A 15852-nucleotide genomic window follows, 5' to 3' on the forward strand; every position below is an offset into this window, starting at 1 on the left:
AAGGGAAGGAAATCCCTCATTCAGAGGGAGAAGAAGAAAGCCCAAAGGGAATAAGAAAACAATAAGGAAAGAGGGGAGGAAAAATCTCACATGTCTCATTTGAGGTTCACCTGTGAGCTCAGGAATTACTATAGTAACCCGTCTGAGGGAATAGTGACCAATCAGAAGTGATATCAAGGCACAAAGATCTGTAGCATTTATAAACCATGGAAAAGGAAACTCAGTGGGACTCTTCCCCCTCCCCACTGTGGGAGTCTGTGCTATGAGATTCTTTCCCCTTCCCCCCATGGGAATTCTTTAATGAATTTCCATCTTTGCTATACCATCTTCTGTCCATGGATTCATTCTTCGACTCCCACAGACAAAGAGCCCGCGAACCATCCTGCCCAGGGGAACACTGTGTGTTCCAGTCCAAAAGTTCTGTTTCATCTTCTTAACCCTTCTGGCTGCTGGCCAGGGCCTTCCTTCGTTCTGCGCCGGCCCCTGATGGTCAGCACATGTCATAGCAATCGATCAAACACCCGGTCTCTAAAAAATCTGATGAACAGAATAAACTGGTAAATATAATAGAATCAGGGGCATAGAAAGAGAGTGGACTGACAATTCTCAGGAGGGAAGGGGTATGGGGAGTGCGGGACAAAAATCATACACCTATGGATAAGGACAGTGGGGGGGTGTAAAGGCGGGGGGGGGAACTGGGTGGAGGGGAGCTATGGGGGGGGGGACTAAAAGAGGAACAACTGTAATAATCTGAACAATAAAGATTTTTTTTTTTTAAAAGAAATATTTATTTGGTCTTCATCCTAATTTCTGGCACAGAGGTCCCCAAACCCTGGGAATTTTCTAGTGTTGAGAGTGATTAAGGTGTCTTTTGTTATGCTAATAAATGACTTTGGGAAAGCACTTAAGGATGGAGACTGAATGCTAGTAGGAGCCAACCATGGAGTTAGAAGATTAGGACTGATTTCCAGGGAGGGGAGAGAGACTTGAAGTTGAATCAATGGGCAATGGCCAATGACTTAGTCTTTCATGATTATACGAGAGGCCTGGTGCATGAAATTCGTTCACGGGTGTGTGTGTGTGTGTGTGTGTGTGTGTGTGTGTGTGTGTCCCTCAGCTCAGGCTACACCCTCTCCAATCTGGGACCCCTTGAGGGATGTCTGACTGCTGGATCGGGCCTAAATGGGCAGTTGGACATCCCTCTCACAATCCAGGACTGCTGGCTCCCAACCGCTCACCTGCTTACCTGCCTGATTGCCCCTAAACGCTTCTGCCTGCCAGCCTGATCGCCCCCTAACCACTCCCCTGTCAGCCTGATCAACGCCTAACTGCTTACCTGCCAGCCCGATTGCCCCTAACTTCCCTCCCCTGCCAGCCTGGTCACCCCTAACGGCCCTCCCCTGCCAGTCTGGTCGCCTCTAACTGTCCTCCCCTGCAGGCCTGGTTCCCCCCAACTGCCCTCCCATGTTGGCCCAGAAACACCTAACTGCCCTCCCTTGCTAGCCTGGTCCCCCCCAACTGTCATCCCCTGCTGGCCTGGTCGCCCCCAACTGCCCTCCCCTACAGGCCTGGTCCCCCCCAACTGTACTCCCCTGCAGGCCTGGTCACTTTCAACTGCCCTTCTCTGCTGGCCTACTCTCCCCCAACTGTCCTCCTCTGCCAGCCTGATCACCCACAACTGCCCTCCCCTGAAGGCCATCTTGTGGCTGCCATCTTGTGTCCACATGGGGGTGGCCATCTTGTGTGTTGGAGAGGCGGTCAATTTTCATATCACTCTTTTATTAGATAGGATAATGAATCCTCCATAAAAAAACAAAAGGACAACTTGTCGGCCCCATTTTTGCAGAGCTTCCACACTGGGGAAGCAAATTGCTTCCATGTGCAACAGGCCAGCTCCCAAGTGCCACTGGTCAGAAGCCCCTTTGTTCCAGACCTCACCTCATCTGGCTGTTGATTCATATTCTTTAATATCCTTCGTAACCAATTGATAATCTAGTGAGTAAATGGGTTTTCCTAAGTCCTGTGAGCTGTTCTAGCAAGTTAATCAAACCCAAGCCGAGGAGCGTGGGAACCTCTGATTTACAGCCACTCAGGCGGAAGTGCAGATAGCAACCTAGGCTTTCCATTGATTTCTGTAATTAATGGAGGGCAGCCTTGTGGAACTGAGTGCTTTATCAGTGGAATCTGATTCTATCTCCAGGTAGATAGTGTCAGAATGGAATTGAATTCTCAGACACTCTGCTGGTGTCCAAGAATTGCTTGATTGTATAGGAAAGCTTACACACACACACACACACACACACACACACACACACACACACAGAGTTGGGTTAAGTCAAGGAAATCATGCAGATGGATATACAACATTTTGTTTATCCATTTATCAGTTGATAGACATTTGGGTTGTATCTTAGCTCAGGCTGTTATAACAAAGATACCACAGACTGGGTGACTTAAACAACAAACATTTACTTCTCATAGTTCTGGAGTCTAGAGAGTTTAAGATGAAAGCACAGCAGAGTTGGTGGCTACTTCCTAGTCACAGATGATTATCTTCTCTCTGTGTCTTCATATCCAGGAAAGGATGAGAGAGATCTCTGGAGTTTCTATTATAGACACTAATTCCATTTATAAGGGTTCCACTTTCATTACCTAATCACTGCCCATAGGCCTTACCTCCTAATACCATTGCATTGGGAGGTAGAATTTCAACATAAAATTTGGGGGAGGACACACACATTCAGTCTATGACAGTTTGTTTCCTCCTTTTGGTTATATAAATAATGCAGTTCTGGGTGTTTTGGCCCTAAACATCTTTGTTCCAAACATTTTTGAAGTACAACTAATTGGCCATAAGGTGATTTTGTCATGAAAGACAAAATACCAAAAAAAAATTTAAAAGGGCCATTAAGAAGGACATAATAAAGCATGGAAATTAATAAAATTAAAAAGACTTTATTGCAAAAAATCAAAATACATTGTCTTTGAATCTTTTGCTCATAGTATTATTTTTTTAAAAAATATATTTTTATTGATTTCAGAGAAGAAGGGAGAGGGAGAGAGAGATAGAAACATCAATGATGAGAGAGAATCATTAATTGGCTGCCTTCTGCATGCCGCCCACTGGGGATGGAGCTCACAACTCAGGCATGTGCCCTTGACTAGAATCAAACCCGTGACCTTTCAGTCCGCAGGCCAACGCTCTATCCACTCTATCCACTGAGCCAAACCAGTGAGGGCTGCTCATAGTATTATGACAGGTACCTCTCACAGACACCAGAGAGAGGTATCATTGGACAGCCCCCCGAGTTGAAGAGAGAGAGCTGTCCCCTCCTCAATTTTTATTTTCTTGTATGAATGAATTCAAAGGAGTGACTCCAGATGATTGTGTTATGATAAAGCCAATTTATTAAAGAAGCAAGGCAAACAAAGCTATATCTGAGCTCGAGCACAGGTGGGCTTTGCCAGCTAGCCTGGGCAGCCAGTGTGGTGGGGATTCAAGGGGTTATATCCCCTTCTGTGTATAAGTTTCAAAATTTCTCTGCTGAATATTTTAGTATAGTTTAGTTTTCAAGTTCCCCTTTTACTTTGTTGTGGTTTTCCCAGAATTTGTGAGAAGCACCTGGCCGATTCTAGCTTGCCAAGTCTTGCAACTGCTAGCTTCTCTGCTTAGGGAGTGAAATAAAACTGCTCTTTCCCTCTCCCCCTTCCCCCTCCTTTCCTGCATTCTTTGGTTAGGGAGGAGACATTAACCATTTGCTCTCAAGTGCCCTTAGCTTAGGATAGATAATGGCTCGTTATTTACAAGCCAGCTGCAAGCTGTCCAGACTGTTTGGCCTTGTTTAATTTTCTTGTCTCTGTTTCCCTATTCCTCCTGTCTTTATTTTTTTCTAGTTTATCACTATCCTATATTAGTATTATACTTTTTTTTAAATTTGTTGATTCATTTCCACTGTTTGGCATCACACACGTTTCTTCCTTCCTTCCTTCCTTCCTTCCTTCCTTCCTTCCTTCCTTCCTTCCTTCCTTCCTTCCTTCCTTCTTTCCTTCCTTCCTTCCTTCCTTTTTCTTTTTCTTTTTTTTTTTTTTTTGCTACAATTCCTTTTTTCATTAAGAGAGGTATCAGTTTCCAACTGAAGAATCAATAACTAATGTTCTTGAAGACTCTTGTGAATGAGTAGCCTCCTCTATATAGTGTGGCAAACTTTTGGCTTTGATGGGTGGGAGGGATGACGCTTTACTGAAGGATTTACAAACTGAAAGTTATCATTTTCTAGTGTAATAGTCCATCTGGCTTTACACATAGTTCTGCAATCGGGCTTTAGATGTAGTTCTTACCATCCACTATTTTTAGACTACCACATCAACTTGTCATTGTATTGACTATTATGAAGGCTAAGATTTATATAATAATTTATATAATATAAAAATGGGAGTCCTAGCTCTGGTGTGGCTCAGTTGGTTGAGCATCCTCCATACACTAAAAGGTCACCTGTTCCAATTCCAGTCAGGGCACATACCCAGTATGGGTTCAATCCCTGGTCCGAGTATGTGCAGGAACCAACTGATTGATGTTTCTCTCTCTCTCTCTCTCTCTCTCAAATCAATAAAAACATATTTTTTAAAATGGGCATACTTTGAGAACTTTGTTAATGGAGAAATGAAAGCAAACTAACAAGTAGCTTGAATAACTTAAGTCTGCCAAATATAAATCAAATTGTCATCCAGTTATTTTATCTTTTATGGGAAATTGCCTTATGGCCACTTAGTTGTGCAGTGAAAATGTTTGTGGCAAAAATGCTTGTGGGAGAGATGTTTACAGCAAAGATGCTTACTGTGAAAATAGCTACTATCATTTGTTACCATCAATCTCTTTATTATACCTGCATTATCACATATCTAATACAATAACTCATTTATTTTACTGATCTATATCAAGATAAGTTTCAGATAGTGCATTTCCAGTGAAATACTTACATTTGCATATCATTAGCTAGATGTCAATATGTGTTTATTTTTTTTCCTTTATGTAAAACTTGCATGCAATGAAATATACAAATTTCATATGTGCATTTGCTGAATTTTGAAAAGTGCATGCACCTGGGAAACTCAAACTCCTATCAAGATATGGAGCATTATTATCACACTAGAGGCCCAATGCATGAAAATTCATGCACTGGAGGGGGGGGGTCCCTCAGCCCAGCATGCCCCCTCTCACAGTCCAGGAGCCCTCAGGGGCTGGAGGCAACCCGGCAATCAGGGGAAAGCAATGCCCCATCACACCTCTGCTGCTGCCACTGCCGGCAGCGCAAGCCTCAGCTAGCCCTGGTTACCTGAGCCTTGGGATGCCCTGGGCAGCTGGGCAGCTGCCATCTGAGGCTTGCCTGTGCCTCGGGTCAGCCCTGTGTGGCTGGGGGGCTGAGGGGACTGGGGGACTCCGGAGGCAGGTGCACAGAGCCGTGCCTTGCCGTGTGCCTGCCGCCCCAGAGGGGCTGAGGGGACTGAGCACCACCATCTGTGGCTGTGGGTGCCACCATCTTTGAGGGCATAGCAGTCAATTAGCATATTCCCTCCTTATTGCTGTGGGCTGCCATCTTTGCAAGGTGGGGCAGTCAATTAGCATGTTCCCTCCTTATTGGCTGTGGGTGCTGCCATCTTTGCAATGGCATGAGGGTCAATTAGCATATTCCCTCTTTATTAGATAGGATCAGAAAATTTCTTCATGGCCCCTCCCAGTCAATATGCCCAACTCCCAGAGATATGATAGGCATTAAATACTACTTAATAATATTTTAATAACTAGAGGCCTGGTGCATGAAAATTCATGCACTGGAGAGGGTCCCTCAGCCCAGCCTGCCCCCTCTCACAGTCTGGGAGCCCTCAGAAGAAGGAGGCAACCTGGCAATCAGGGGAAGGTGACACCCCCATTACACCTCTGCTGCTGCCACTGCCGGCAGCGCAAGCCTCGGCCGGCCCTGGGTGGCTGGGGGGCTGAGGGATCTGGGGGACTCCAGAGGCAGGTGCATGGAGTGGCCAGACCCGCCTAAGGATGGGCCTGGCTGTGCCGTGCGCCTGCCGCCCCAGTGGGGCTGAGGAGACTGGGCACCACCATCTTGTCACTGTGGACACCGCCATCTTTGAGGGTGTTGCAGTCAATTAGCATATTTCCTCCTTATTGGGTGTGGACTTCACCATCTTTGTGAGGGTGTGGTGGTCAATTAGCATATTCCCTCTTTATTAGATAGGATATTTAATAAAATTCTTTCATCATATGTATTATAAAATAATATATACCTAGATATTTTTAAAAATGTGTTTTTGTCTTAATGGAGTAATATAACATTTGTTTTTTATGTGTTTATTGATTTGATTGAAGTTATTCCTTACCTCTTCTTTTAAATTTTACAGTTAGCCTCCTTTTTCATATTTCCTATGTTTTTTCCTTTTTTCCCTCAACTTATTTAAATTTTTAAAATTGTCATTCTAGTTTCTAAAGGTTAATTTTGTGTCCCATTTAGTTAAGTGTATATTTTTTCTAACAATCAATGTCTCAGTCTAATTGTTGCCAGAGAAATGGATGTCTCCACTAGTGGGAGTGGGGTTCTTATGATATCGTTAGAAAATAAATTTTCTAAGACTGGCAGGGGAGAGTGAGTGGTTTTTATTGGTGTGTGTGAGAAATCTCACCTGTCTGAATTCAAATAACAGACTCGGGGACAGAAGTATGGTGAAAATGAGACTCTTCATACACTCTCAAGACCGAGTGTGGGCGTCCATCCTATTGTACAGGCACACCTGGGGCAGCAAATGCAGCCCATTTATTCAGTCCCTCCACCGATTTGGTTCCTCGTTGACCAAACACCATGGGGTCTCCTGTTTCCTCATGCGTTGCTTAGGTCTTGCTGTCTCCCATTGAGCCATTTAAAAAATTGGGCTGAAGCCTTCTCTAGTTGCCTCCATCTTCCCTTGTCTAGCTGAGGCAGGCACCTTGGAGCTTTCCACCATGATGCTGGCCCACATGCACAGTTCTTTTTTCCTATATCCTCTTCCCTCCTTCCTACATTCTGTTTGCTCTGGGGAAATTTAGCAAATTCCATTGAAAGCCGACCCTGCTGGAGATGGACCACAGAGGTCCATTTCGTACAGTGTGGAATTGTATTTCTTGAGTTGCAAAGTCCCATTATCCTTAGACAAGTCCTGGAAAATATGTAGCTGGAGCTCCAGCAGTCAAAAGTAGGGCCAGTGTCCAGAGCATCCATTCCATGGTGGAACTGAGTCCAACAGAGCATCAGGCTAGATTCAGTCCATCAATCCATTGTGTGGGTCCCACATGGCTGTCAGTCATGTGGGCAAATGCAGGGAACAATCCTCTGCAACAGGAGTCCCAAGAGGGCCAGGAGAAGTGAGAGAGAGAGAAAACCTTCTTTGTTTAGGGATTAAGTATCTCAGATTTTGAGCCCTTGCTGTGGCCACACCTATTCTGGCCACTGACTAAGTCCCAGGTGTAACTGACAGGTAAGCATCTTCCCACGTCACTGGGACCTTACTGGGCATGCATCTATCGTCCAGACTCTTCCCCCAGGATCTGTGGGGAACAGACTTGGAGAATAACTGCAGCTTCTTGACAAAGCTGGTATAAATGATATGTCTATATTATCTAGTCTTCCCTTTATTCCTTTCCTGTTATTTAGTTGTTTTTATAATGGTATCATTACTAGTAACTATATCCTTCAATTGAACAAGACAAGAAAATTGGTACATTTAAAAATCTCTGCTCCCTTCCTAAACCTCTACATCCTTTACTGTTATCAAGAGAGATGATTTTGCTCACACACTTATACACATACTCTAAGTGTGTGTGTGAGTGTGTTTGTGTGTGTATGCACCCATATATTTCCCATTACTGCCATAACAAATGACAAAAAACTTGATGTCTTAAAAAATAAACATTTAGCCCATCTGACGTGGCTCAGTGTTTGAGCATCGACCTATGAACCAGGAGGTCAAGGTTTGATTCCGGTTGGGGCACATACTCAGGTTTCGGGCTTGATCCCCAGTGTGGGGTATGCAGGAGGCAGCTGATCAATGATTCTCATCTATCTCTCTCTCCTCTCCCCTCCTCTCTGAAATCAATAAAAACATTTTTTAAAAAATTAAAAGGTATATAAACATTTATTTTCTCACAGTTCTGGAGGTCAGAAGTCTAAAATTGACTTCACTGGCCAATACCAGGTTATCAGAAAGACTGTGCTCCCCCTGGAGGCTCTGGGGGAATCTGATCCTTGCTTCTTTCAGCTTCTGTGGCTCCCAGCAATTCTTGGCTTGTGACTGTGTCACTCCAATCTTTGTTTCCATGGTTACATTGTCTCCTCTTCTGTCTGTGGCAAGTCTCCTTAAAAGAATTCATATAATTGCATTTAGTGTCCACCTGGATAATCCAGGACAAAATCATTGATTTAATCACATATACAAAGATTATTTTTCTAAATAAGGTAATATTTACAGATTCTAGGGAATGGTAATTGATATCTTTGGGGTCCATTTTTAGACTCCACTATGCACATAAGCCACTCCCCCCCATGGAAATAGCCAATTTATCAATATTAAATGATAAGACTTTGAACATGTTAATATTAACACTACTTGAATGGTGAAATAAAATTGATAAATCCAAACCATATTTCTTTTCAGTTACTTGTGAAAGTTCAAAACTCTAAGAATTAGCCCGGCAGCAGCTTAAGCTAATTAATAAATCATGCTGGGGAGTGAAAAGAGTAGCTTATTCTTTTGGCAAGCAGAAAGGAAAGAAGGGGAATGCAATTTATCTTAAAAAGGGCAGGAGCCAAAATACACATGAAAGTTACGCTGCTTAACATCAATCTTTGGCAAAGTCTTAAAATAATATTTTTAACAGACTGTGCATTTAGAAACAAAGTAGTGATTAACAAGATTGAACATAGTATATACATATAATTATGTACATGAGCACACATAAACACACTTTTAAAATATGTATATATATATATTTTTAAAAAATATATTTTATTGATTTTTTTACAGAGAGGAAGGGAGAGGGATAGAGAGTTAGAAACATCGATGAGAGAGAAACATCTATCAGCTGCCTCCTGCACACCTGCTACTGGGGATGTGCCCGCAACCAAGGTACATGCCCTTGACCGGAATCGAACCCAGGACCCTTCAGTCCGCAGGCTGATGCTCTATCCACCGAGCCAAACCGGTTTCGGCTAAAATATGTATATATTTTTATTGATTTCAGAGAAGAAGGGAGAGGGAGAGAGATAGAAATATCAATGACGAGTGAGAATCATTCGTCAGCTGCCTCCTGCACATCCCACACTGGGGATGGAGCCAGCAACCCAGGCTTGTGCCCTGGCTGGGAATTGAACCATGACCTCTAGTTCATAGGTTGACGCTCAACCACTGAGCCACACCAGCTGGCCACAAACACACTTTTTAATAGTCTTTTTAGATAGATTAGTCGTTGGTCTGCAAGCCTAATTGAAATCAACTTTAAAACAAGTAACTGGTGAAGATTAGGCAAGGGTGTTTTTTGGGGTTTTTTTTTGGTTGTTGTTTTGTTTTGAATAATAGAGAAAGAGTCTTTGGGAATGTTTTATTTTGTTTTGATATATACAAGATTGTCAAGGAGGAATGTCCTGTTCTTTGTGGTAGTCCCAGTACTAAGCATAGGCTCTGTTAGGGAATAAATGAAGTGAATATACAAAGCTCTAAGAGAATGATGGGGCAAGAACCACATCTCTTTTATCTTATTACTAGAGGCCCAGTGCACGAAATTCGTGCATTGGGGGGACACAGGCCAGGCCGAGGGACCCCACTGGTGCATGATTGGGGCCAGGGAGAGACACTGCAGGTTGGCCAGCTGGGGAGGGACTGCGGGAGGGCTCCAGGGTGCGTCCGGCCCATCTCGCTCAGTCCCAATCGGCCAAACCCCAGAAGCAAGCTAACCTACCAATTGGTGAGTCTGTCCCCTGGTGGTCAGTGCACGTCATAGTGAGTGGTTGAACAGCCTTAACATATCATTAGCATATTACGCTTTGATTGGTTGAATGGCAGACCAGACAACTGGACACTTAGCCTATTATGCTTTTATTATATAGGGTTTCTGGTTTCTACTATAATAGATTCTCAAAAGATGGTTGTAATTTTGGATGAAATGTAATTAAATAAGTCAGTTATTCTTTGTCATGTGACATTAGGCCATTTACAAGACAAATGGTCTCATGATAGTTTCTAAGTTAAATCCAAGTAATTTTCTCTTTACTGTCCAAGTGTCTTATCTTTTGTCTTCCCACACAAGGACCACACTGATAATGCATGGAAGCCAATATACTGTGGTGTCTAGTACGTGTGTTTTTATGCACATGTTCTCATTGGATTGTTACTACAACCACTTGAGACAGGAATCCTGATATCCTGCAGTTGAGGAAACAGGCTCAAAAGGACTAGTCTGAGAGCATATCCTGGAAGCAGAAGATGAGCGTAAATCTTGGAAACAAATTGAATGTTCCATCTTCTAGAAGAAGCTATAAATATACTTCCCTAGTCCTTAAAACACTGGTCTAGAGCAGCTAGTCAGCAGATGTTTATTAAAAAGTTAAAGCCGAATTTCCTCAATTTAAAATGTCAGAGAAAAGGAGAGAAATAAGAAAAAAAATGAACAAAATCAAGTATCATACTTAGAGGCAATTTTATATTTATTTTGTTTTGTTTTTATGTATATAACTGATTGTATGTACTTCATGGTCAAATCTCTCCAAAATGTTCCTTTGTTACTGAATGGAATATTTTTTGTCATTTTAAATTTCCTGTGGAAAAATGTTTTGATTGTTAGTATATTAACCCAATTATGTCCTTGACTACCATAATACCCAATGTCAAGGAAAAATATTACTAAAAGGAGTAAAAATTCTTCTCAGTTTAATTGAGTTTTCATGACAGTCCTACTTATGTCAGTCACTATTTTCACTCTTTTAGAAATGTTATGCTTAGTGTGTTAGAGCCACTTTTAATCTTAACACTTTATCAGAAGTTTAGGGGCTCATAGAAAGTTTAACTAAACATCAGAATAACTTCTTTCAACTATGTTTAAATACTCAAAATTTGTGTGTGGTCATCCTATGAACAAGACTGCTCTAACAATACACTGACTTTAGTTCAGTTAAATGACTCATTTTCACCTTATGAACTACTAAATTGAAAACACTATCTGTCTTATATTTGCTTAGCTACATTTTCATTAATTCATCAAAAATTGAGTATATACTATGCTTGGACTATATACTATATATACTTTACACAGAAATTAGTAAAATTGAGATCCTTACCTTAAGGATTTTGTTGTCTATGTAGAAAAAAAGTAGGGATGGCAGATTCAGCAAATAAAAATGCAGGCTCAGTGGATAAAGCATCGGTCTGTGGACTGAAGGGTACTGGGTTAAATTCCAGTCAAGGGCACATGCCCGGGTTGTGGGCTCAATCCCCAGTAGGGGCCAGCCAATCAATGATTCTCTCTCATTGTTGATGTTCCTATTTCTTTCTTCCTTTCCCTTCCTCTCCGAAAGCAATAAAAATATATTTTTTAAAATGAAGGCCTCTCAGTTAAATATGAATGTCAGATAAATACATTTTAGTATTAATATGTTCATGTGGATTTGGAACATATTAAAAACTTTTCTTTTGCTATTGATCTGAAGTTCAAATTTAACTGAGAGTCCTGTATTTTATCTGGCAACCCTAGAAAAGAGACCAATAAAAAGATAGTTTATGATATACAATATAAGTGTTTATACATGTAAGTACAAATAAGCACATGCAAGTACACATTTTAATAGTATGTTTAGATACAATAGTAATTATTAGGACTTGGCTAAGTCCAGAGAGTGGTAGAAATATGTAGCACCCTGTTGAATAGGGATTTTATTTTTAGTTTTCCATTTATGTTGGGAGAGAATGTGACCATTTTCTATAATTTGACCAGGTCAGTAGATGAATATCCTGGCAGGAGAGCAGACTCTTAGGTAAAAATGATGCATTTATAAGAAAAATATACAGGGAAATTATGCAATCATACCTAGACTGACTGCAATGAAAAATTATTGAACCCAGTTCAGAGCCATGGGAGAAGTGATTTTTGATTTTAAAAAAAGCTGTTACAAATGTCCCCTTAATGTGTTTCCACATGGCAACCAGGGAGGATAAGCATGCCTTACTATTTTAAGAAAACAGGAAAATCTAAATATTTTCCAGAGGAAGCAAATTGCTGTAGCAGAAGTCCTGGGCCTTGACCTTTTATTTATTTTATTTTTTTACGTTTCTTTAAAAAGTAATTATTTTTTTTTATTATAGTTGATGTACATTACTATATTTTTTCAGTTGTACAACCCAGTGATTAGACATTTACATAACTTACAAAGTAATCACCCTGATAAATCTATTACCCATCTGACACCATACATAGTTATTATAATATTATCTATAATAATAAATGCATAATATGCTAATTAGACCAGACAGCTGGACAACCTTCCAGATGAAGCCAGAGCTGCGAGGGCTGAGGCAAGCCACAGCGACTGAAAGGGCCAAGCACCTTGCACAAATTTGTGCATTGGGCCTCTAGTTGCCTATATTCCCTATGCTGTACTTTATATCCCTATGACTATTTTGTAACTACCAATTGGTACTTCTTGATTCTTTCCACCTCTTCACCCATCTTCTCCCCGCTGGCAACCTTCAATTTGTTCTTTGTATCTGTGAATTTGTTTCTGTTTTGTTTGTTGATTTATTTTGTTTCTTAGATTCTATATGTTAGTGAAACCATATGGCATTTATATTTCTCTGACTTATTTCACTCAGCACTTCTATGTCCATCTATGTTGTCACAAATGGCAAAATTTCACTCTTTTATGAGGCTAAGTCATATTCCATTGTTTATATGCACCACTTCTTCTTTATCTATTCATCTACTGATGGACACTAAGGTTGCTTCCATATCTTGGCTATTGTAAATAATGCTGTAATGAACATAAGTATGCAAATGTCTTTTTGAATTAGTGTTCTGGGTTTCTTTGGATAAATATCCACTAGTATTTATTTGAAGGATTGCTGGGTCCTTCTTTGTCTCTTGTTATAGCTTTTATTTTAAAATCTGTTTTGTCTGGTATAAATATTGGTACCCCAGCTTTTTTCCCCATTTTTCCATCCCTTTACTTTCAGCCTGTGTGTTTCTTTTGATCTGAAAGGAGTCTCTTATAGAAAGGACATGTAAGACTATTGTTTTCTTATCTATTCAGCCACCCTATGTCTTTTGATGGGAGCATTTAATTCATATATATTTAAAGTAATATTGATAGATATGTAGTTTTTGACATTTTGTTATTCATTTTTTTTTCTTCTTCTTCAAGAAGTTCCTTTAACATTTCTTGTAATACTGATTTGGTGGTGATGAACTCCTTTAGCCTTTTCTTGTCTGGGAAGCTTCTTATCTGTCCTTCAGTTCTAAAGGATAGTTTGCTGGGTAGAATAACCTTGGTTATAGGCCCTTTCTTTTAATCAGTTTAAATATTTTGTGCCAATCCCTTCTGGCCTGAAAAACTTCTGTTGAGAAATCAGCTGACAGTCTTATTGGAGGTAGCTCTCTTGTAGGTAACTAAATGATTTTCTTTTGCTGCTTTTAGGATTCTCTCTTTTTCTTTAACTTTTGTCATTGTAATTATGATGTATTATGGTGTGGGCCTCTTTGGGTTCATCTTGTTTGGGAGTCTCTGTGCTTCCTGGATTTGTATGTCTACTTCCTTCACCAGGTCAGGGAAGTTTTCTGTCATTGTTTCTTCAAATAGGTTCTCAATCCCTTGCTCTCCCTCTTCTCCTTCTGGTACCCCTGTGATGTGAATGTTGGTATACTACATGTCCGAGAGGCTGGACCTTGTCCTTTGAGAGATTGCATCCAGAGAAGGATTATTAAAGCTCAAAGACCAACTGGATTTATTTAGTTCATGCCTCTTATGCTACAGACAAGAGATTCATTGCTAGCCTGAGTTAAGGGGCATAGTAAACACTGAAGAAACAGATATTTTTCTATCATATACTATCCTTACCCACATTAGTGAATTGTCTTTTTTTTCCAGCAGACAATTCACTGATGTGGGTAAGAATCACAAAGGGACTGTGATAAACTTTTGCAAGGAATGGAAAGAGAGAAAATATAGAGAAGGGTAAGGATAAAAACTAACAGTAGGAATATAAATGTATTCTGTTCCAAATTAATATACCATTTAAAAGATGAAAACTGTGTAGTAGTTTCCCCTACCCTATCTCTTGTCTTTGTTTTGCACTCTTAAAATAATGAGGATTTATTGAAAAAGGGAACTTTAATTGTTTTTCTATACTAAGGGTTTGTCAGGAAACACAGGAGTCCAATTTTGAAAATATACAAAAAGAAATTTTTTAATAAATGTGTTATCTGTATTTTAGCCTAAGGTAAAAAATTTAGGAATTACTGTCATTGACTCCATGGAAATTTTATATGGCTTATTTCTGTATTTTGTTTTATGTATTTGTTTTTCTTGTTTCTTTCAGCTGTAACTACATTATGTTCTGAACTCTAGTGCTATCTTAACTTTGAAGTGCTTCAATAATCCTGAAGATTCATAAGAAATATGAAGCCTTTTGATTCTTATTCACTGGTAACTTGATTCCTCCTCCCTGCCCCTGAGTGTTCTGAATTTCCAAGGGAATATGCATAGGTTTTTAATTCACTGACTGTCCTTGGTATTCTGTGCTACCTTTCAGTATCATCCTTCACATGTGGAAAATTATCTTCTGTATTTTTTAAATGATTTTCTCCTGTGATAATTTCTTTCTGTCAATTCATTACTTTTAAAACTCTTTTTAGTCTGTTGTTGGATATTATGAGTTGATTCTCATTTTCTCTCATGGTTTATTTTCAGATTTTCCATTTCTTTTTCTTTTTCTTTCCAGAGATTTCCTAGGCTTTATCTTTCAATCCTTTAATCAATTCTTGGTTTTGTTTTGTTGATCAATCACTTTTAATTTCTAAGAGGTCTTTCAAGATAATTGGCTTTTCTTGTTTTCAATCTCCTATGCCTGTTTTGTGTAGTTTCAAATCTCTCTACAGACACTAAAATTTTGTCTGTTTTATGTTTCTTTTTGTTTCCTAAATTATATCTCTTTCTTGTAAGTTAAATGATTAGAGTTTTATTTTTGTTTTTAACTTGTTTCATTCATATTCCAAACTTCCGCAAATAGTTGGCAGTGATTCATGACTCTTGGCTGCTCTGGGAATATAAGTGGGGGTTATTAACTGATAGCTTTTGCATTGTGGAAACAAAAAGAGAGAATGCCAGTTATGTTTCAGGACCCCCAAGGTCCACATATAAAGTCCTTTGCTCTGGAAAAACTGATGTCCAAATATTCTGCCTGAGGTAATCTCAGACAATTTATGTAATTTCTTTGTGAAATGATCCTTTGATTTTTTTTTTAGGTGGGATGTAAATAAGTAGCTACCCATGTGTCTGCATGTGGTTGGGAAAATTAGAAAACATAGTTAATTGGTCTGGATTTAGAATTTCAGTTAGAAAACTTTTGCATCTGAATCAGAGGAATTCATTGCACTCTCTCTTCTGGGGCTATCTCTGTTTTGGACCTCCTTTCTCCATACTGCTTCATCATTTGCTCCTATATTCAGTTTTCATCTTCAATAATTTTGTTAAAATCTCCTGGTGTTAAACATGTAATCACCTTTCCTTTGGTTGCATACTTATAATGTTTTAAGCTATTTTACTGTAATTTTTG

Source organism: Cnephaeus nilssonii (genome assembly GCF_951640355.1).
Source record: "Cnephaeus nilssonii genome assembly, chromosome: 3".
In the NCBI taxonomy this organism is placed as follows: domain Eukaryota; kingdom Metazoa; phylum Chordata; class Mammalia; order Chiroptera; family Vespertilionidae; genus Cnephaeus; species Cnephaeus nilssonii.